General features: G+C 39.6%; 1 protein-coding gene across 3 annotated transcripts in view; it reads left to right on the forward strand.

Annotated features, from left to right (window-relative positions):
* LOC129779502 (uncharacterized) overlaps nt 1-24,000 on the forward strand; it is a 247,500-nt gene that overhangs the window by 107,901 nt on the left and 115,599 nt on the right. For all 3 annotated transcript variants that reach the window (XR_008743682.1, XM_055787007.1, XM_055787008.1), the window contains one exon: nt 16,640-16,682. The gene's annotated coding sequence lies outside the window, so the exon portion shown is untranslated. The remainder of the gene's footprint in view (nt 1-16,639; nt 16,683-24,000) is intronic.

Raw genomic sequence — 24,000 nt, forward strand, 5'->3', positions numbered from 1 at the left:
GTGATGTAGATGCTGACGACAGTGATTGGAAAGGGGTGTTTAATGCGTACTACCACTGCCTGAAGGTCGGTGGTAATTGCAAGAAGATCATGTGGAGTGCCATCCTTGATTGCGATTGCAACTCCGTGCTTTGAGGGGTTGGGACCCTCTTTGAAGTATGTGATGTACTTTGGGATGAAGTGTTTGTTGAAATTGTTTGGTGTCATAGTTTCTTGAAGGGCTATGACTGTGGGATTAGAGCTCAAAATAAGAATTTTTAGTTCTAAAATATTTTGTCGGATACTTCTGATGTTCCATTGTATCCCGAATTTCTGTATTGGAGTGAATGTGTTGGTGTTTTTAACTCTAATTCCTAAGGCTTGATTGTGTGTATGTTTGAACTATTCAAAGAGAATTAGTTCGATGGTCCTTTACCCTTGGAAAGAGAAGCTTTCTTTGAGGTATTGGTGTTGTTTTTGTTTGGTGTAGAAGTCTTTGGAGTGTTTGTTGTGTTTGTGTTGTTTTTTGTTGAATGTGCGTTGCTGTTGTTGTTATTGTTGTTTTTTGTTTGATGAGTGTTGTTGTTGTTTTCTGTTGGGGTTGTATTGTTATTTGTTGTTGGTGTCTGTTTTTGTTCATTTCTTGTTCTTTTCTTGTCTTTATTAGTTAGGGTTTCATCTTCGGATTTTTGATCTGAATCTGAAGATGAGCCTTTCGCAATTTTTCTTTTATTTTTATTTTTGTTTGGAACATCGGAAGTATCCATGGAGATGACTGATTCGCTCTCAGATTCAGCTGTTGAACTATCAGTTGTCGAATCTGTCATGGTAGTGTCGAGTGTAGTATCAATTGAAGGGGTGCTTTCGCGGCTGGAAGAGGCCGAAACGGCCGAGGCAGTTGCAGCGCAGTTGCATTTACAGTTGCAGCTGGTTACTGATTTTTGCAAGTTGGAGAGTTTGTCTTGCAAGACACTTGCATATGTTGGTCCATTAATTTGCCCATTGTATTTGTCCTTTGCCTCTTTATAGGAGATACCATAGTCGACTCGGATTTTGGTAATATTATTTTCGCATTGCCATACAGGGCATTTCCTGTTCGAAGAGGAATGGTCCCCTTGGCAATTCACGCAAAATGCTGAAGCGTTGCAGGTTTTAGTTCCATCCTTTTGTTCTGGATGTTCTTGACCGCAATTTCTGCAAAGCGGGTTATCGCGTTTGCATCGTTTGCTTGTATGCCCAAATTTGTAGCATTTAAAGCATTGCATTGGGTTGGGATAGAAATTTCTAGTCCCAGCCCGAATAAATCCGAAATTAATAAAGTCTGGAACAACAGTTCCACGAATAGTTAAAATGAGAGTGGCAGTTGGCACAACAATATTATTCTCCTTCCTGGTTATGCGCTTGACATCGATCACACCTTGATCGGAAAGCTCTGTAACCAGTTCGGATTCCTTGATGTCCATGACATCACGGCAAGTAACAACACATTTACGTTGGTTAAGGGTTGGGTGGTAAATCACTTCAATAGGGGTTCCGTCAATAAGTTGATTAATTAAAAGAAGCTTACCAATGATATCCTCATCCTTGGCCGTAAGGATATATTGAGTCCTCTTCTTGTCGTCTCGTTGCGGTCGCGCTGGGTAATATTTTTTTCCTACAGCGTTAGCGATCGTCTTGCTTACTATGAACGGATTAGTCGGGATTATGTTCTCTCCTGTTGCACGAAGTAGCAGGATTTGAAGATTTCCGTTTAGTGGGTCGGCCCACCTTGGAGCGGTACGTTGGGTAGGTTTACCCTCGTACATGTTTGTAGCTCGGCCTCCCGGAGGCCCGGAGCTACTTGAAGCCATGCTGTTGTCTGGCTACACCCTAGGTATAGCCGATGACTGGGGTTTTCTTCGGGTTAAAACACTATATAATATTTATGGGGGCTTTACACTTAGGGAAATGTGCCCAGAAATTCACACTTTTTTAACCAGAGCACTTGTAAAACCACCAATATCGCGTATAAGCTTTTTAAATTGTTTTCACCAGTCACTTCACTGTCCGTAAGCGCACGTCTTCTTTTTAAATTATATTTTATATTTAAAATCGTGGCGTGGCGTTGGTGACGCCGAAAAGCGCGCGCTTTTCCGGCACGCCGGTAAGCACCGCTCACTGCGGTCGAAATAAACGGATGTCGTCTGCTGCAGCAAATCTGTAAACTAAAACTATATTGAGGACTAACTTAGCCTTCAGAAAGGCTGCTAGAAGCAAAAGTTAGTTTTTTAGGTGTGAAAAAACAGGTAAAATCTGCAAACTCCTTCCAAGGCGCCAGAGGGTGACGTTCCAGTCCGAGATCCAAAAGCGCCGTGCGCTGCAACTGCCTGTTGTTGTCTTGATGTGTTGTGTTCTGAATGCGGGTTTTATTATCGTCGCGAGCAGCTTTACCAGCCAACTCGATCACTTCGGCGGCCGAAACTATATAACGCCGGCTAAGTGGACTGGTGCACTGGTGCTAACGCGCTCGGCCTAGCTACCCTTGCTGAGCAATTGGCGGATACACCTACAGGGAACTGCACACCTGCACGGTTCGAGTGGGACTTTGCCTTTCCCTTAACTTGTTCTCCTTTGTTACATCCACGATGCCGATGCCGTACAACCACACGGGTTTACGGTTTGAAAGAAAATAAGATATTTTTTTGGGGTCCGCGTGTTTTATACTCTAGCGGTACACACTCACAGGATACAGACAAATCGGCAGACTCAGCCAGAGGGGCGAGTCCAACGAGACGAACGAATGAGCGTTAAAAGGGAGCGATGGCAAATAAATACATTCATTACGATTTGTTCGCTCGTTGGATTCACATGCAGGCTAAAAAGGGTCCTTTTCAGGATCACAAAATTATCTTCAATCTAAAGAGTTTATTGTTTTGTTATCTCTCGATATCCCCATCTTGTTCGGCTAAACCTTTCTGTTTAGCGATTGCGTTTGCCACTCGCCACAGCTTTCACAGTTGAAAAATTTCTTCCCATCCAGTTTTGTGACATGTTGTACAGTAAATTACATTCAATGCGACGTGCCGAAGCGCCACTCAGTGTCGCATTGGAGGCGATTTCAACCTGTAATTGAACATTTGCGATGACAGTGGTACAGTGTCGACTTTCAATGTGGGGTCATAATTTGGACCCCGAACTCTATGTTTACAAAAATGTCCAACTAAATATGTCGCATTACATGTCCGTCCAATTAGCTAAATGTCGAACTAATTGTAAATTAATGTACTTTCAATCTGGAAACAATTTAAGAATTGGTGAAAATTGAATAATCAGGAAAGTCCCCAACTATCACTAAGCTCAGAACAACTGCCAAATTCACATACTCATCAGATCCTGGCAAACAAATTATGAAAACATCAATTTGTGTTTTATTATTATTTCGGATAATGTTTTAGAAAGCATTGAACTGTATTTCCTAAACTCTTTTTTGGAAGGATTAAAGGCCCTAAACAGCGCCTTGTTTTATGGAATGGTTCCAATTTAGAAAACTTAGTACTCGTGGTTTTGAAAAAAACCATTTCGAACGCCCTCGATGCCGCCTTGTTCTGGATTTGCCACCAAAGCAGTTTGTATAAAGAACAAACTTTTTTTCTTCTGCTACCTGCTGCTGTTTTGCGATTGCGTTTGCCACTCGCCACTCGCTGCAACTGCCCGTTGTTGTCTTGATGTCCACCGAACCGAATGTGGTCTGTTCTGAATGCGGGTTTTCTTATCGTCGCGAGCAGCTTTGCCAGCCAACTCGATCACTTCGGCGGCCAAAACTATACAACGGCGGCTAGGTGGACTGGTGCACTGGTACTAACGCGCTCGGCCTAGCAACCCTTGCGAGAAACTCCAGACCAACACGGTTCGAGCGGGATTTTGCCTTTCCCTTCACTATTCCTCCTTTGCCATGTCCAGACATGGCTGCTTGGGTTGGTTTGTTGATGTTTTGTGATGCGAACCGATGTGGTGTACGGTTTGAATGAGAATGATCGTTACGGAAGGAAGGAAGATATTGTATTATAGAGACTTTAAACATTTGCAGTTCATTCGTCTCTAGCCTTGAGAAAGGCCCTTTGAAAACTCTACTCTACTTTACTCCAGCGCTACCACCTCCGCCCTCTTGCCTTGAGAAAGGCACTCGATCCCTCGCCGTCCAGCTCGTCCAGCAACGATGTTGTCCAGTCGGTGCCCACACAAAGAATGATCGTTACGGAAGGAAGGAAGGTATTGTATTATAGAGACTTTAAACTTTTGCAGTTCATTCGTCTCTAGCCTTGAGAAAGGCCCTTTGAAAACTCTACTCTATTCTACTCCAGCGCTACCACCTCCGCCCTCTTGCCTTGAGAAAGGCACTCGATCCCTCGCCGTCCAGCCCGTCCAGCAACGATGTTGTCCAGTCGGTGTCCACACAAAGAATGATCGTTACGGCAGCGGAGCGGGGTTTTTTAAGCTGACTGGCTGGCTCGAGAATTACGCATGTGTGAGACTGCGACCAATGTTTCGTTCATATTTTTTCTTTTTCCTTTCCAATCGTGCTTCATTCTATTTCGCTGCTGCTCTGGTTGCCCGGTTTGGTCGGTACGATTTGAGGAGCACAAAATGGACCAATCAAAAATAGGCACATAGTGCATTTGGACAATGCTTGATATTTCACAATTATTCAATTATTTATCTCAAGAGAAATGAAATGTTATTCGTTATGATAGATGCGTAGATATATTTCCTATCAATTGATGCAAAAACCTTTGCGATCTATTGAGAAATGCTCGAGTTATAAGCGTTCCAAATCTTGCATTTTTTCCTACTTGTTCAGTGCCTAGATTTCCATTTCACCCCCTATATCTTCCGATTAGACGTAGTCCTACGTCAAAACAATAATCTAGAATTAATCGTTGACACACACCGTTGAACACGATTATCTTCGTGTTCTTCTTCAATGCCACCAACGTTTCGTTCGCTTTCTCAACGTAGCAATTCTTGCGTCTTAGTACTTAGTAGTTTATTAGTACTTAGTTGCGATTTCTATGCTTGACTGTATTCTGAGAAACATGCTCTAGAATAAGTGTAATTATAGTGCAAGTCAGGAAGGTATCTTTGGCAAAAAATCTCTCTGTCGTACTGAAGGGACAAGACGAATATTGCATAAACATTAAACAACGAGACCCTAACACAGGTACTTCATTAATGATGAATATCATTTCTCATTTTGAATTAATATTTTTTTATTAACAACAGCTAGGGGAGGCAAAACAAACAAGAGAGTGCGTTCCATGCATTTTTATTTGTGTCATATGATGAATCGACATGGTCAGAACAACGCCATTCAAAGACGTCGTTAGCTGTGTCAACAATTTATGATCGACAACTACGCGAAGGTAGAGAACGAATGACTGCGATTCCTACGACACAATCAACGAAAGCGGTGTGAGGAAGAATATGTTCATCTGCGAGACGCTATCATAAGCAAAACTGACACAGCCTTTGCTGCTGCCAGGCCAAAACGCAATGCATTATCATGACATTTCAGCGCGTGTGTTAATACCTATAATAAAGTTATTAAAGAGCTTCATTGTAACATTACACGTCTTTGGTTCCACGTGTTGAATGGCGGAAGCAATTCAATTCATTCTTTTTTAGTTTGGTTAGTCATCAAAACACGCCCTGAGGAAATAGTTTTCCTCGGAGATTCCAAGTCTGTCTACTGATCTGATGCTCACCCGTATTCTCAAATCCGATCAAGTCAGAATTACCCGAACGGATTGCCATCTTGCATTCTGTAATCCGTTCAACTCAAGTCCAGTCGAGTTGTGTAAATGTGGCAACCTACCCACGCAACTCGACATAGACAGTATTGAGCTTCGTGTTCCTTTTCTGTGAAGTGGAAAATGTAATGGATTTTAGAGTGGAATAAGCGCGCTTTAAGAACAAAAATTATATATGAAATTTAGCTCTACCGTATCAAATATGTGTTCAATGTATGGATCGTTAAAACATCCACACACGCTTACAATATGTTAGTTATTTTTTACTGAACTAACATATTCGCTAGGAATAATGTGTATGGCAGAACAACGTTTGCCGGGTCGACTAATAATTTAAAATATAATCCGAATTCAATCAATTTCATATTCTGTTGTCTTAATTGTTCTTTGAATTTTGGCGAATCAGAATACTGATTATTTTATTGTGGGTTTATTTTTATAGGTGTGTTATTTCAAATCAAGAAGAAATTCATTTTCACGATTTCTGCGTTGATTTCCTTTGTTTATTACATTGTTTCTGATAACATTTCGGTTTTCGGAATTTTGTTTAACGGTTGTTGTAGAATTCACTAAAGTTATTCACATTCTACAGATTATCAAATATTATAAACAGGTTACTTTTGTTTGAAATTCGTCTCGTGATATTCCAGATTCTCTTTCCATAGTTCCATCCTGAACAGCTAAATTTTTGACGTGGGACTACGTCTAACCGGAATATATGGGGGGTAAAATGAAAACCTAAACACAGAACATGCAGGAAAAGATGAAAGATTCCGAATGTTTATAACTCATTCATCAGTAACATTTCTTACCGGATCGGAAAGATGTTTGCATCAATTGATAGGGACTTTTTCTACGCTTCTATCGCAATTAACAGAATGTTATTTTTCATTAGATAAACAATTGAATAACTGTAAAATGTTAAGCGTTATCAAAACGCCCTAACTGCCTCATTTTGATTGGTCGGATCTACGGTTTCCCTAACACAGACTTCAAAACCAAGCAGCGTTGGAGAGATCGGCATTTCAAATGAAAGTCGGGGCTATTCTTGCTCCGACTGAAATGTGTTTCCCTAACACAGATTTCAAATACATGGAGCTTAGGGAAATTGGCATTGCAAATACATGCAAGTCGGGGGTGCTTTTGTTCCGACTGAAATGTGTATCCCTAACACTGACTTCAAATCCAAGGAGTGTGGGGAAATTGGCATTCCAAATACATGTAAGTCGGGGACATTTTTGTTCCGACTGAAATGTGTTTCCCTAACACAGATTTCTAATAAATGGAGCTTAGTCAAATTGGCATTGCAAGTACATGCAAGTCAGGGGTTGTTTTGTTCCGACTGAAATGTGTTTCCCTAACACAGACTTCTAATTCATGGAGCGTGGGGAAATCGGCATTGCAAATACATGAAAGTCGGGGGTATTTTTGTTCCAACTGAAATGTGTTTCCCCAACACAGACTGTAGAACCAATGTGTCTGAAGAAATTGACATTGCAAATTAATACAAGTCGGAGCATTTTTGTTCCGACTGAAATGTGTCACAGACTTCAAAACCAAGATGTCTGGAAAAATGGGCCCAGCAAATAAATGCAAACTGCGAGTACTTTTGTACTCGCTTGCCTTTGTGCAAAATAGAATATGTTTCCTTAAAACGGTCTTCCGGGGGTACTTCTGCACTCGCATGTTTTTTTGCACTACGAAAAGTGTTTTCCTAACACGGATTACAAAAGCGGGTACGAACACCATGCTTTGGCTCCGTTATTCAAGATTGCATTGAAGGATATGCCTTCATATCTTCTGCTCACTGAATTCCTACGCATACCATTTGATGATTAGGCAAGATGTTGATAACCAATTGCTACGATGACGCGATGACAATTAAACAATATGCGTTCGACGTACATGTCAAAATCGAAACTGAGTGTCTGAAGTTCATCAAATTAAGCAAATTTGCGGTTCGAGAAATACGTACACTTGAGGGATGCAAACTTCAGAGAAGGAAACGTAAAATAAAATAATCGATTGATAATTCTTCCGTTCGCATATTTTGTCCTAGGCATCACACCAAACGTAAAAGGACTGTCATTAAATTTACTTGTAACGAAGACATAATCTATCCCAATGCATGAATTGACCTTATATGGAATTATACAATATTTTTACTCACAAAGCAAATATATTGAATTCAATTGAATTCGGGAATTGTTTCATTCAATCAAAAATTTAATCAATACAAACGAATGATTGCTACGCTAAGGTCAACCTTGCGGTTATATCATAGATACAACCCACCTTTTTTTTATTGAAACATTTAAAATTGAAATAGATGAAAATAGTTCCATTTTTCAAAATTTATATACTCTTTGTATATACCCTTCGGTGGGAAGGAGTCTTTTTAGAAATCACTAGTTCGATGGACCACGTAAAGAACAACATGAAAATGTTGTATGAAAAATAATCTTTATTGGTTTCTCTGGCAGAAATATGATATCACGTTTCGTTCTTCATTGAACTGCTCGTGGATGAGTTGGATATAACAAACCATCCACCACAAGTTTCATCCAACCCGACATCTGCTAGCGTGTTCCATTTTCTGGAAGATTGATTTTCCTCCTGTATTCATCCTGCACATGCTGGTTCAACAAAAACAGATCGAGCAACAGAAAGGAATCCGAGAAAAAATAAAAACACAATCAGCGAGCACCGGTTTGATAGGTTTTATATTACACTTTTATGCCATCATCTTTGTATGCAGCTTCTCGTCGGTTTTCGCGTGGCACAAAAAGGCGCTTTTTTTTCTTGTGACAGCGCGAAGTAAAAATGCCCGAAAATTAGTGAAACTCGACAGCAATGTGATGCTCCTCCGTGTCGTCGAAAAACTTTTGCAAATTTCGGATGCCAAGCTGATAAATTACACTTGCGAGTTATGTCAGTGTAATTTGTGCGCTCTGAGAAGAACACTTAGTTCCAACGTAAGGCAAGCTGCAGACGAATTACTTTTTGGAACGACCAACAGTATCTCTTCCCAACCTACAATTACCTCGTGCAGCTGGTGTGTTCGGTCGATAAGGGTTGAATTTTCAATTATGTAGCTCAACCAAAAAGAGATAGGACCGACAGTCATTTAATTAAGTTAAATCATTGCCGCTCTGATGAAGGGCCGCACTTAATCACAACCATTGCCAAGCTAAGAAACCATCAAGACAATTTAATTTCCTACCCAAAGGGCAAGAAACCGATTTTTCTAGAACCATGAATGAGAGTGGTAGCGGCCTTCGTGGAAAAACAACTTGCGAATCCCTACCGCTCATTATCAACAGCTTTTACAGCTCATTGTTACAAAACTTTGCCCTTGGATCACTTTACAAAAGCGTAAACGGTTATTTGCCCTGCCATTTTATCAAAACCGCAGAAGCGTTCGCTTTATCTCAATGATTTGTTCGAATATTCAAATAAATGAAAATGTTGAACCTAAAAGCTAGCGTTCATGCTAGAGTTATCATTCTGTTCACAAGTCTTGTGCCCAGTAATATCATGAATGAATTGCGTGCGGAGTCGATTGGTTCAATGATCCAAAGGTGTGTGTAGCATTCCACACACCAGGCCAACCTTTGGGTTGCGGAATCAAAGTCCGATTTGCACGATATTGCAATCACCACTGCAAAACCAAAGTTGCCCTGGTGATACCGGTTGGTATGTTGGTTGCGATGGAATCCAAGTGCTATTGCTATCGCAATGTTGTCGATATGTTGGAGATGAGCTTTCATTTCAATCATCGCCTGTCTTGTTCGCTAGTCTGAAGCATACGAAGCGTGAAAGCATGTATTGCAGCATAGACTGAAAGGTGAAGTGTGACTATGAGGTGGTTGAATGCGAGTATTGTTTTTTTCTTTTCTGGTGTCTGGATTCACCTCCCTGCCTCTAGAAATGAAAGGTATCGCATAGGAGACACAATTATGTCATCGGTTGTTCTTCTAGAAGGAATGATTGGGAGGACCGTCTTGTGGATGCATAACATAGTCACGATCTATGAAACAAAACAAGCTTGAAACGAAGATGTTCAAAGAAAGGTTCCGTAACGACCAGAAAATGTTGGTTCTGCTTAAAAATGCAAGATATAACTAACAATAACAAGTATGTAAGTAAGAAGCAGAAGGGAAAGACGACAGTTGAAGGAAACTGGAAAGTAACAGGTAGAAATTTGATAGAAAAAAGTGAAGAAATTGTGCTTGAGCGCATATTAACAATGGACATCGATAAGACTGAAATAAAATCGTGGGACATATGATGAAGTCGCTAATTGTGAATAATGGAAATCCAACGTGGGAAATTTCTTTAATTTTTCATTTCATGGGGCATATAGTGTTTTTTCTTGTTTCCTACGGGTCAGATGTAGTGTAACTGTGACGCACAACCGAAATAGAGCTGTTCCGAATTGGGTAATGTCAATGCAAATAGGATTTGTTTTATTCAAGGAGCTGGAATTGACAGGTGGTTCATTTTCGACAGTATGAGGATGAGGCATAGAAGATGCGGGAGGGGATGAAAAATGACAGCGACTTTTTTTGTTTTTCAATTTTTTTTTATCCCATTTATTTATTTATTAGGCTCATTAGCATTTTAGCTGTAACAGAGCCGGATTTTAATCGTGTACATGTACATATGTTTATGTTTCTATAAACTGTAAATTACATAGTAGTTAGTAGTAGCCATTTAGGCGTTAAGTTTTCTGTTCCATCACATTATGGTAAATTACACAGTAGTAGCCATTTCGGCGTAAGGGTATTCTTTCTGTTCATCCATTGTTCAGCAGACCGGACAGCGGAGACAGTTGATATTGATCATTGTTGGGTTATTTATAGAACAGCAGCCCGATGTTTCTTGCACAGCAGAGCAGTTGTATGGATGAATCGATCTAATTTCGGCCGTGGATCGATCATCATCGCTGATGATGTTTGCGTGGACGTAGTTATTCCATAACAACACAAATATGGTCAATTGAGGGTGCTGAGTTTGAACTCACGACCGATCGCTTAGTAAGCGAACGCGTAACCAAGTGGTTACGAAGACCCCCTGTTTTTCAAAATTGCTACAGTGGATTTCAGCTCGTGAAGGGAAAAAATTGAGATTTTCGGAAAAAGAAACATTATATTTCGAAACGGAGAGAACAGTAAGTAATTCAACAATGTCCACATTCTAGAATTTCATCACTGCAATGAACGCACATTCTTTTTTCCCTTCATTTCAGATGCCGTATTATTGCGCAGTGAAAGGATGTGGAAACAAGGCTGTACTTACAAAAAGTGATCCGGACACTGTTTATCACACTTTCCCAAAACACGGAGAGAGATTACACAGATGGATTAATTACTGTGACCAATCACAAAACTGGAAACCTCTGAAAAACCAGGGTATCTGCTCGCGACATTTCCATGCAATGAGCGGTATCGGATACGTCACCAGCTTATTGGTGCGAAGCAATGTAGGATGCTGCTTTCTAATGGTACTTTCTATTTTGTAAATTCTAAAATATAATGTACAGAGCATGATTGACATTGTTTTTAGCCATTCCCAACAAAGTATCGCCCGAATTTTCCTAGCGAGACCATTGCATGTTCCCTGGATGTCGTGACCACTGAAGATCACGAAAATCCATCATTTGAATTATGTAAGTAAAAGCGTTTACAAAATAGCGGTTATTACATTGAAAAATAATGATTTTTTTTCTTCTACACAAGCTCTACAACACACTAGATTTGAAGAAGATAGAAAAAAACAATCTGAATACTTCCAATGTGTTCAATTTGGAGTTTAACGCAGCTTTGGCTACTATTGAAGAACTGAGAAAGAAGATAGAGGAGTTGGAAAAGCACAACGCAAATTGAACTACTTAAAAAAGCAAATATGATGTTGTCATTGGAGAAAGAAAAAAATATGAAATCGTTCAGTAAGCAGTTAAAAGAACTTAAAAAGAAAGCCAAAATTTGTAAAACAGAACACATAAATAACACACAACCTGGGGGGTCTTCGTAGCCACTTGGTTACGCGTTCGCTTACCAAGCGATCAATCGTGAGTTCAAACTCAGGGCCCTCAATTGACCATCTTTGTGTTGTTATAGAATAACTACGTCCACGCAACCATCATCAGCGATGGAAATCGATCCACGGTGGAACAAAGATCGATTCATCCATACATCTGCAGAGCAGACTCTGCAAGAAAACTCTGCAAGAAACATCGGGCTGCTGTTCTATAAATAACCCAACAATGATCAATATCAACTGTCTCCACTGTCCGGTCTGCTGAACAATGGATGAACAGAAAGAATACCATTACGCCTAAATGGCTACTACTGTGTAATTTACCATAATGTAATGGAACAGAAAACTTAACGCCTAAATGGTTACTACTAATTACTGTGTAATTCACAATTTATAGAAACATTAACATATGTACATGCACACGATTAAACCCGGCATGCCAATCATTTAGATCTGCGTAGCGGTTTACTGTCCGATATCATCAGATATATGTACATTGTTGGCTTGGAAATGCAAGAAAAGCAGCCGGCATGCGTTATAACCTAAGTGGTGCGGACTCAATCCACTTCATTCTCAAGCAAATTCATGCATGTTTTCAAGCGATTTCTTGCAATAAAGGGTGTGTTACATCAAATTGCATCACGGAAAAAACGCTGTAGAAATTCGCCCAGTAGACCGATCCTTTTGAAAATTTTAGACAGTAAAATAAAAACTATTAAACAACTTTTGGCATTTTCTTTTTATTCATACTTCGAACCCAAGCCCGTATGCTCGCACCTTCCTCTTTACCCCGTCCATAAGGTTCTGTACAACGTCAGGTTGTAGTTTTTTTTAACAGAAATCCATTTTCTCTTGAAGTCCGCCTCCTATTTGACAACTTTTGGGTTCTTCCGGAGGGCCTGCTTCATAATCGCCCAATATTTCTCTATTGGGCGAAGCCCCGGTGCGTTGGGCGGGTTCATTTCCTTTGGCCGAAGGTGACCCCGTTGGCTTCGTACCACTCCAACACGTCCTTTGAATAGTGGCACGGAGCGAGATCCGGCCAGAAGATGGTCGGGCCCTCGTGCTGCTTCAATAGTGGAAGTAAGCACTTCTGTAGGCACTCCTTAAGGTAAACCTGCCCGTTTACCGTGCCGGTCATCACGAAGGGGGCGCTCCGCATTCCGCAAGAGCAGATCGCTTGCCACACCATGTACTTTTTGGCAAAATTGGATAGTTTCTGCTTGCGAATCTCCTCCGGAACGCTGAATTTGTCCTCTGGGGAGAAGAACAACATGCCCGGCAGCTGACGAAAGTCCGCTTTGACGTAGGTTTCGTCGTCCATTACCAGGCAATGTGGCTTCGTCAGCATTTCGGTGTACAGCTTCCGGGCTCGCGTCTTCCCCACCATGTTTTGCCTTTCGTCGCGGTTAGGAGCCTTCTGAACCTTGTATGTACGCAGGACCTCCCGCTGCTTGGTCCGCTGGACGAATGAACTCGACATATTCAGCTTATTGGCGACATCCCGGACCGAACTTCTCGGATCACGTCTAAACTGCTTAACTACGCGCTTGTGATCTTTTTCACTGACGGAGCATCCATTTTTGCCGTTCTTCACCTTCCGGTCGATGGTTAGGTTCTCGATGTATCGTTTTAGTACTCTGCTGACCGTGGATTGGACGATTCCCAGCATCTTACCGATGTCCCAATGTGACAACTCCGGATACTCGAAATGAGTGCACAGGATTAATTCACGACGCTCTTTTTCGTTCGACGACATTTTTCCAAATTTACGAAAAATTGACAGTGAAGCATGGCCAACGTGATCTATACACTCTTATCTGATTATAAGCGAAAGCTGAAGATATAATTACTAAATTACTAAAAATTAAATTTCTACAGCGTTTTTTCCGTGATGCAATTTAATGTGACACACCCTTTAAATCTCTAAATCCCCAAAAAAAAATCAAAATTTCAATATTTTTTTTATTACTTCATCCTTACCCGGCCAGGCCCTTTGGCCCTTTCCAAAAAGTGGTCTAATTCTTTCTCGATGATTTCAAATATGCAAAGTTGCTTAAATGACCAATATCTTTACATCCATAACGTTCCACAGCAATCTGAAAAGATGCTGCCAATGGCCAGTCAAGTTGGCATGAAAGTCGTCGTATGTAGTTCATTTTTTTCAGTACTCTGTGTGAATGGTCGAAATCATATTCAAACCATTCAATACAAGACCACGCACGTTTCATCGTTATAAACCAAAAAATCACCAATTTGGAAAAATCGAATGTAATTGTGCACAAGAGCAATAATTTGCGCCACAAATATCATTTTATACCTCGTTCAATTTCTGTAAGGTCTGTTCCCTTCGAATGTCAGACGCCCTCCAGCAAACCCGAAAAGTGCATATTTTATTCACTGACAAGACGACGGTTCTGTTGCCGATGATGGCTCTTCCATTTCGCCGTTATCATGGTTGAATATTTTATGCTTTCTTGCATAAGCAGGCCCTCCTCAAATAGTACCCAACTGTGTAACAACAATATATTTTTTGCGGAATTCGTTTTGTGCTGTCACCATTCATTCCTTGGTTCGGAACACCAAATCTCTCAACTTTGCTACGCTGGATCAGACCCACCGTCGCACGACACGCTACACGTAAATTGCGTGCATAAATAATTCATTATTCGTGGAAATAGCCTTTGGACTTGACACTTTGTCCATCATCAGTTCCTGCCGCTGCTGCTTTCTTCCACGGTAACGACCAAATTTAGGACAGATTCGCCGGAGAATCAAGTAAACATGTTTTCGTACCCTTTGCCAAATAAATCTAGCTATTTATGAAATAATAATAAGATTGCAGCGCACATGCTTCGACCCACATCAAGCTTCTTTCCGACCTGTTGAATTTGGGTTCGGCTACCTGGGGATCAGGTGCGGGTGAAATGAAATAATGAATTCTATAAAAGGGGTCCCCCCCATGTCGATAGCCGTGAAGTTACGTCCGATCTCATCAGTCATAATCTTTTTTCCGGGACTGCTGGAATATGCAATGATATCATGAGGGGGTCAGTAAATAAAGTTTTACGTGGCTTCGAATGCATACTGTAAATGTGTTTCTTGCTCATAAATGAGTTTGATCATTAATTGGCTGGAGCTTAAACGGTCAATCTTTAATTAAGTAACGATCATTGCGTATTTCCTGAGTATCTTATATCACCCATATCACCCATTCCAATATAAGTTGTGCTATAAAGTAAAAATGGCTTCAACGGTGTTTTGAAACGTAAGCTTCGTGAAACAATACGATTATTATTTTCGTCCCGCTGAGGAATGTAAATTTCCATTTCTCCCCCTCGAAAAAAAAACAAAAAAATACATGAAATGAAACTACCGAAAAATGAAAGCCAATGTAAACACAGTCATAACAATGAGGTTGAACGCTCGCACCGCATCTGTTGGGGGCGGTAAGCATATGAAATGTGAAATTTATCGTTGGGGTGAAGAATAAACGAACAAAAAAAACACCCAAGCATAAAAAAATACTCCTTCTAAGTCTAACTCGAAGAAGAAAAACCTTGATCGTGAATGTGAACTTACGATTTGGCTTTTTCTCCCGACTTTCTGCTGTCTCTGCAATTTCCACCCATAAGCTAACGGCGGAGGCTATCACTGGCGGTGTCTTATTCACTCCGCCTCGAGAGCAAAGTGGTTTCGGTCCGGAGCTTGGCGAACCATAAATTCAAGCATATTTTATTCATTATTAATGGTCATTTGAATTGCCGGCTATGAGCCGCATGGCCCTCCGAACTCTCGACGGCTGCGGAAAACTACTTTCGTACAAGAGCGGAGGGAGAACTTAAACCGGTCTATCAGTCGGGCAACATATTGCTCTTGTAAACTGCGGTCAGAAGTCATCGCACGACGGAGCCCTTTCGGGGGATGGCTCCAGCCAGTGAAGAACCTATGAGGTTTGTTTCCTTACTCAGTACCTTTTTGTTAGAGGTTTATATTAATAGTGGATAGATGGTTATACTGATGAATTGTTTTTACGTTCAGTTTTAAGTCATAGTTATCGGTGGAAGCAAAAATTCGAACTTAAACAAACTTAAGTGTGATACACAATAAAATTCTATATAAGATATTTGAAACATCATCCATAGGCCAAACTGTTGATGCTAAAGTTTTTTTTTACATTTTGCATTCCATTTCTCAGTGAAATCAATTATCAATATCATTTACACTCACATTTCTGCTCAAAAAATGTTGCTGAAGAAAAGGAAACAAACTCATGCCTTTCTGGTAACATCATTCTAATTTGAGTAACATTTTCATTTTGCTTGACATCACGACTTTATTTTTTCTCGTCATAAATGGAAAACAATTTAACAATTAATTTCGAAGTATTAGGCTGTCAAAAAAGTCCTGCGGTATTTCCGCGAGGTGTCGTTGTAAGCGCGTAGTTCTAGTTGTATTCATTGTATCGAGTCATACTATAGCTTGTTGGAAAGGTATTAATATAGCGCTATAATATAGTCCTTGACAGTGTTTTGTTTGGTTAAGTCGTTCGTGAGTTATAGTGTCGCAAATATTGGCTATCCGAGATTTTTGCCAATAAGGAAGCGAGCTTCTATAACAGGGGTATTATGAAGTTGGCATCTCGTTGGGAACAAGTCATCGAACAAAACGGCGCATATTTGACTTAAAACAGATGATTGTAACTAATTTTATGACCAAATGAAAATTCAAAAAAATACCGCAGGACTTTTTTGACAGCCTTTTTTGACATATTGACTATTTGGATTCTAAAAAAAACTAATTACTAATGTCAATTTTTTAATTTCTTTCCAGAAATTTACACGGACCCGTCTCTTTGATATCGACAATTTTCAAGGTAACAGAGCTGCATATCAATTTTCTATTGTCATTTTTTGAGTCATATTTCAAGAAAAAAAAAGCAGAATAAATCCCTTATGCTGAATCGTTGACAATGAAAAATGAATGATGATATGCAAAAGTTTTCACGTATTTTCTTTGTGAATTTCAATTTTTTCATACTTTTGGTCTGTACGTTTCTGTACGTTTCTGAAACAGAGCAGTCAATACGATGATGATGATGATGATGATGATGGTCCCGCCACCTTCCCCTACAGAGGTTTGAGCAAGACGAGTTATCTAGAAGATATTAACTTTTTTCTTAGCTTTGAAATCAGTTTACCAAAAAAAAACGAACTGATTTTACCTACAGATATAAATTCAAAAAATGTTATTTTATTACATTATCAAAAGAGAAGCCAATACTCAGTCTCATCCTCCACTGAGCCGATACGGTCCCGACGAGGCCCTTGCAGCCAATTGGTCCACCAGAGCACGAGTCCAACCGCCAGCCTAGTTTTGGACAGACAATGACTATCCCCATCCAGAGAAGTCGAGAAATTTTCCATTACGGAAAAATCCTAGACCGGCTCTCACAAAAACTTTTATTTTATATCCTTTATATCTGTGAGACGCGCGCGAGGCTCAAACTTATGTAGACTACTTTTATTTTATTTTTTTAACTAATACATAAGAAAACAACAAAATTAAAAATAAAAATAGTCCATCATCACCAAGATCATGACAGACATAATACTGATAAATACAAATTAAAAAAACAAATAATATTGAAAAAAAAATTCCACATATAATCCGTTAAAAAAACTTCGTCAGATAAAGTATTCATTAAAAAAATATATAAATAAAATCTACAATAAACTGTACACACAAAGTTATCCGTTCGTATAAAACTTCGTCAGTTACTATAATTCGTCAAAAATAAGAAAAAACATTATTCGGCTGTTAAGAAAATACAGCTTTAATGTGTGAAATACAGGGCCTCTTGAATTCTGTTAGTGTTGTTGCGCATTTAATATGTCTTGGCATCGAGTAAATAACGAGAACCAACCTTAGATGTAGGGTTCATTTATTTCATATCGTTGGGAGTATCGTCGGGTCGACATCAGTTGCTGGTCGATAGTCGAGCGAGTTCAAAAACAGCATTTCTCAATGCTAGAGCGGTGTTAGGTTATGATTAGTTTCCTTTTTCCACTTTAGTTCAGTTTTCAATATCATAGGTTAATTGAAATATTATAGAATAACATGTAGAATGCGTTCTCGTAAACATAAACTTGCAGTTCATAATGTAACTATACAAATCAACCACCTGTCCACATTACTCCCAATGTCCCTCTTACCCACACCTCTCCTTTAATCACAGCCGAATGTAGAATGGGCTCAAAATCACTTCGAAGCAGCGATGCCAAATATTATTTCGCTTTTTCCATTCCCATCTTCCTTATTTTTATATTATCGAATTTGAATTTGGAGGAAAGTCGTATTACTGATGTTGAAGAATATGCCACAATAACAAAAAATCGAGAGCAGTATTTATGAGGATCCTTCAGCGTTTACCTTTCGCAACCAAAAATTTGTGTTTCTAACTTGTTAAATGTGGCAGTGTTTGTACTCATCGGTAGGAATTATACGAATACTCGCGGTTGACTCAAGGCTAGTCTTAAAATAATGTTAAATGAAATATGCAATTAATCATTCGTCATTTTATATAAAATTTTGGTATGTCTATAATCTATATATTAGGCTGTCAAAAAAGTCCTGTGGTATTTTTTTTCTTAATTTTCATTTGTTCATAAAATTAGTTACAATCATATGTTTTAAGTCAAATATGCGCCGTTTTGTTCGATGACTTGTTCCCAACGAGATGCCAACTTCATAATACCCCTGTTATAGAAGCTCGCTTCCTTATTGGCAAAAAACTCGGATAGCCAATTTTCACAGGCCTCTTTTGTGGCTATCTTCTGACTACCTAGCTCGTTCGCCATGGACAAAAACAGGTGTTAGTCACTTTGTGCAAGGTCCGGACTATACGGCGGATGCAAAAGAACCACCCATCCGAGCTCCCGGAGCTTCTGGGGCGTCAAAGAAGTGTGTGGCCTGGCGTTGTCCTGATGGAAGACAATGCGGCCTCTGTTTATCAAAGATGGCCTTTTCTTCATGAGTGCTACCTTCAAGAGGTCCAGTTGTTGGCAGTACAGGTCCGAATTGAGAGTTTGACCATAGGGAAGCAGCTCATAATAGATTATTCCTTGACAATCCCACCAAACACACAGCAGAAACTTCCTGGCCGTTAATGAGGGCTTGGCCACCGTCTGAGTCGCTTCAGCGGGCTTCGACCACGACCGTTTGCGCTTCACGTTGTCGTAAGTGACCCACTTTTCATCGCCAGTCACCATCCGCTTCAGAAACGGGTCGATTTTGTTGCGATTCAGCAGCGATTCACATGCGTCGATACGGTCAAAGATGTTTTTTTGCGTTAACGTGTGTGGCATCCATACATCGAGCTTCTTTGTGAATCCAAGCTTCTTCAAATGGTTAATAACGGTTTGATGACTTATCCCCAGCTCTTGGCCGATGCTACGGCTGCTACTATGCCGGTCTTTCTCGGCTAATTCAACGATTTTGTCGCAATTTTCGACGACAGGCCTTCCGGAGCGTGGTGCATCTTCGACGACTTCTGCACCAGAACGAAAACGTTGAAACCATAGTTGTGCGGTGGAAATGGAAACTGTATCGGGTCCATAAACTGCACAAATTTTATTGGCAGCTTGAGATGCATTTTTACCTTTGTCATAGTAGTACTGTAAAATATGCCGGATTTTCTCTTTATTTTGCTCCATATTTGCGACAGTATAACTCACGAACGACTTAACCAAACAAAACACTGTCAAGGATTATATTATAGCGCGCAAAAATACCTTTCCAACAAGCTATAGTATGACTCGATACAATGAATACAACTAGAACTACGCGCTTACAACGACACCTCGCGGAAATACCGCAGGACTTTTTTGACAGCCTAATATATAAAAATGGATTTCTGTCTGTATGTCTATCTGATTCTTAAGGACTCGGAAACTACTGAATTGAAAAATATCAATCAGAGTATTAAAAAAAACATGACAATTGAAAATTTCCGAAAGCTCTGAAAGAAAAAGGGAACATTCGGAAAATTAAATTCCCTTATGTTCTGCAATTACATAGTGACAAGTGCTGTTAGTTCACTTGATGTTTGTGCTAGCGAAATTGATCTTTGTTCGAAACTGGAAATGGATTTTTATGTGATGAAACGCACTCATATATCTTCTTCTATCTATACCAATAAAAAAGTATCGCCGAATGTGTTGATAAGAGCAGAACTCGAGGAAGGAATTGTCCGATTTAGGACTGTCTTTGTTCTATCATATTTTCTGTATAAAACATTTATTCCGTGCAACGGAGAAACATGTTATTTGCAAGTGGTTGAAAAATTTTGAACGAGAATTGTGTCTGAAAATAATCTGATATTATAATGATGAGTTTTAATTTTAGGTAGTAGGAATTTTACAGTAAAAGGTAAATTCAACGAGGTCGATTAGAAGATCAATCAATGAACAGTTCTGCGATTGAACCCATGAACTTGCTCATAGTAAGAAAACGTGAATGTTTGAAGGTATTGATTATAAAAAACAAATTTTGGGCGGGACGAAGTTTGCCGGGTCAGCTAGTTGAGTAGTAATTATATTGGGTAGGGGAAAAAGAAATCCATAATTTTTAATGTCGAAAATAACCACATAAATAATCGAAGTCAACCGGCCAAGGAAACAAAGATCGACCATAAAACAGTTTTAAACCATTTGCACAAAGCCGGATTAAAAAAGAAGCTCGATATTCAAAAAAACATGATGGATCGAATTTCTGTCTGCGAATCCTTGTCCAAACGAAATGAAATTGACACAATATGAATACAATATGAAAACGATCATGGTCGAAGCGTGTGAAGACCTCAAGCGGTGGTCAAATCAGGACTAACGGTCAGGAAAGTTCGACTGTTTATTTGGTGGGATTTTGTAAAGGAATAATTCATTATGAGTTTCATCCGTATGGCTAAACACTAGATTCAGATCTCTACTGTCAGCAAGTGAATAGTTTGAAACTAGCGATTGACCAGAAACGAGTTACAAGTTTATTTCTGACATTGTTCGTGCCGAATCATATTGAATATCTCGAGCGTACAAAACCCACAATGATCAGGTGATATTGTGCGTTTCATCGCCTACCAACACATTATGCATTGCCTGTTTATCGGATATTACTTTGCTTGCTCTATGCTCATGGAATAGAACAATTGATTGTAGGTAGAACAGAAGAACTGTAAAATATTCTCGACAAAAAAAACAAAGTGTGATGTCGAAATTTTCTAGGTCAAAAACTTCGTGAAAAATCAACGCATGAGAATGGGATGTACGCCATTTTAAAGATTCAACTTTTAAAATATTCTACGGAAACATTTTCATCTTGGTGTAGTGGACAAAACTATGGGAAAGAAATGAGAAATCGATTTCATTCTGTTTTTTTTTCAAAGTTTTTGTGGACTAACACAATTGTTTGCTAACTAAGTCGATAGCAAAATCAATCAACAATCAGCATTCATTTGATTCCTAGAACGTTCGTGGAGGACCTTCCAATACAGAGATGTATTGTACAAAATGTAAAAAATTACCTCTTTGATAATGGATAATTAAATAAATTATCATGTGTTCGTAGAATATTTTAAAACTAAAAAATGGGTTACGTCCCATCGAAGTTACGGCATTTAAAACTCTGAATGGAAGCAGATGGAAGATCTGATGCAACTGTTACTCTTTACACACTCGTAACATTTTGGTTATCAATAAAACAGTTTTTACTCAAAAACACAATAAGTACACTTAAAAAAATTATAATTCGACAACCAAATTGAATTTCTTATGAAAATCAGGACAAATGGTAGAATACGAAAAAAAAGTCAACACTCTCCTAAAAAATCTCCAAATTAGGGCATGTCCTGCTAAATCAGGACAGATGATTTCCCTAAAGCCAGCGCTACATGATGCTACGAATACCCTCGAATGTTGGACGCTCGATGATTCGACGCATCGTGTAGTCGACTGACGAGCTACGAACCTCCAATGTCGAGTGTCGAATATTCGCGTTGGAAGGTGATCCGTTCGTTGTGGATTACCTTCCAACGCGAGTGGCACGAGTCAAAGGATTTTAGTCATTCGTTGAGTCGACACTCGATGACATTCGATACACCGCTACACGATTCGTCCGAATCTATCTTTGGCAGATTGTTTTGTTTACAAGTTTTAGATGAAGGAACTATGAAATTGATTCATAAAATTCAAAATATTCGACAAAATATTGCAATTTAAATATGTTTTTTTTTATCTTCGCTTATTTTTCGTCGGCCTATTTCCGCCACTTCAGTGCCAATCACCGACATCAGGGAGGCGACTCCACCTGTTCCTACCTATCAGACTCAACAACTCATGAGCCGGGCCAACTTCTTTTACTTCCCCTCCGAAGGAAGACGTAACCAGAGATTTTTTGCCTCAGAAAATTCCAACGACGCCAGCTGGGATTGAACCCAGGCCGATCGGATTGTGAGGCTGTTACGCTAACCACACAACCACTGGCGCCGTCATTTAAATATGTTGATTTCAAGCATTTTTAATTTACTTCCCGATATCAGAACAATTGCTACGGCAGCAAATTCAATACTCGCATCGTCATCCAGTTTCCTAACGTTTTTGATGGTAAATAAAAACAATAAACATTCGATCCAAATACTCGCCGATTGTTTGGACCGATTGCATTGAATCGAACATTCTCTTCACCGTGTAGCAGGCCATTCGTCACAACATTTGTCGATTCATCGAGTCAAATGTTTGAGTACAATATTCTAGTGAAACGTTGGAGCGCCCGCATAACTGTGAACGTGAAAACGAATGCATTGCCTCGACTTCAACAGTCACATCAGAAATAAATGCATAGTCGCGAACACGACCGTCCGTCAGTTGAATGTTTAAATGCTCTCTCGGTCGAACGTACACAAATAACGGTGAAAATATGCTATTTTCATTATTCCATTCGTGGTCACAACGATCCTTTAATTTCGGCTAATTTGACTGTAGTTTTAATTTCATTTAACTGTCAATGATATGAATGCTTTCTCTCTCTTTAAGTGCGATTCACATACAACATACACGTCACGTTCACGTCCCGTCACGTCACGATACGTCAATGATTCTACCATGAAATTCTCATGAAAACATTCACATACACCAGCAACGTAACGACCCGTCAGCATACGTTCAACGAGAACGACCGGCAGGGTTTGTAGAAAAGAATAATTGACGGAGACGGACGGCTCGTTTGGTTTTTGTCTGGGCTTTGTGTCTCGGCTTTTGTTTTGATTTGGTTATACAGTAATTTACATCTACATCGACATTAAGCTAATTGAACAGATCTGTGATGCAACACATTTAATTAGACATTTTTACCTCTAGTTGGACATTTTTGTAAACATTGAGTTCGTGGCCCAAATTATGGCCCCCCATTGAAAGTCGCCACCAGTCGCAGATGTCCAATTACTGGTCAAAACCGACTCCAATGCGACACTGAGTGGTGCCTCAGCATATCGCTTTATAAGTAACTTACTGTATTTTTTATGCCAACATATCTCTTAGCTCCAAATTTCGGAGTGAAAATCAGAATCAGTTGAGAGAATTATTCTATTTATTATTATTATTGCATAAGGGTCGGACTACGGGGTTTAAGCATTTAAATAATTGAATTCAATGATTCTCATTGAATTTTTCAAAATTTAGAACTGATTCTAGGCATGCTGATTTGAAAGAGGGCATTGCAATTTAAAATTGTTGTAGGTGGCGACACCATGAATAAAATTAAATAAATCATTCGTTTGGCATTTGACGTAACGGTGCTGGTGGAAGCATTGACTGCATGTGTGAATTGGTGGAGACGTTCACGGAACGTAGACGTTCTTCTCCGTAACGTGCTATGTGAATCGCACATTATTCTACCTTCAAGCGTTCCTGCACACATACATCCACTTCCTCGCATATCCTTACACGATGCATGGTACTTACACGGATTACTCACATTTAAGCAACCTTCAAACTCTCCCTATCAATTGAGGGGCTTAGAATGCAAGGGGTGTAAGTGACATGATCGATTTCTCTTCATCAACTTTTTCTTTAGTTAATAACTCAATTTCAAAAACGTTCCAATTTAAGTTTGCTATAGAATCTGATAGGTGAGGTTCTGACCTA

Source organism: Toxorhynchites rutilus, chromosome 3 (assembly GCF_029784135.1).
Source record: "Toxorhynchites rutilus septentrionalis strain SRP chromosome 3, ASM2978413v1, whole genome shotgun sequence".
NCBI classification, from domain to species: Eukaryota; Metazoa; Arthropoda; class Insecta; order Diptera; family Culicidae; genus Toxorhynchites; species Toxorhynchites rutilus.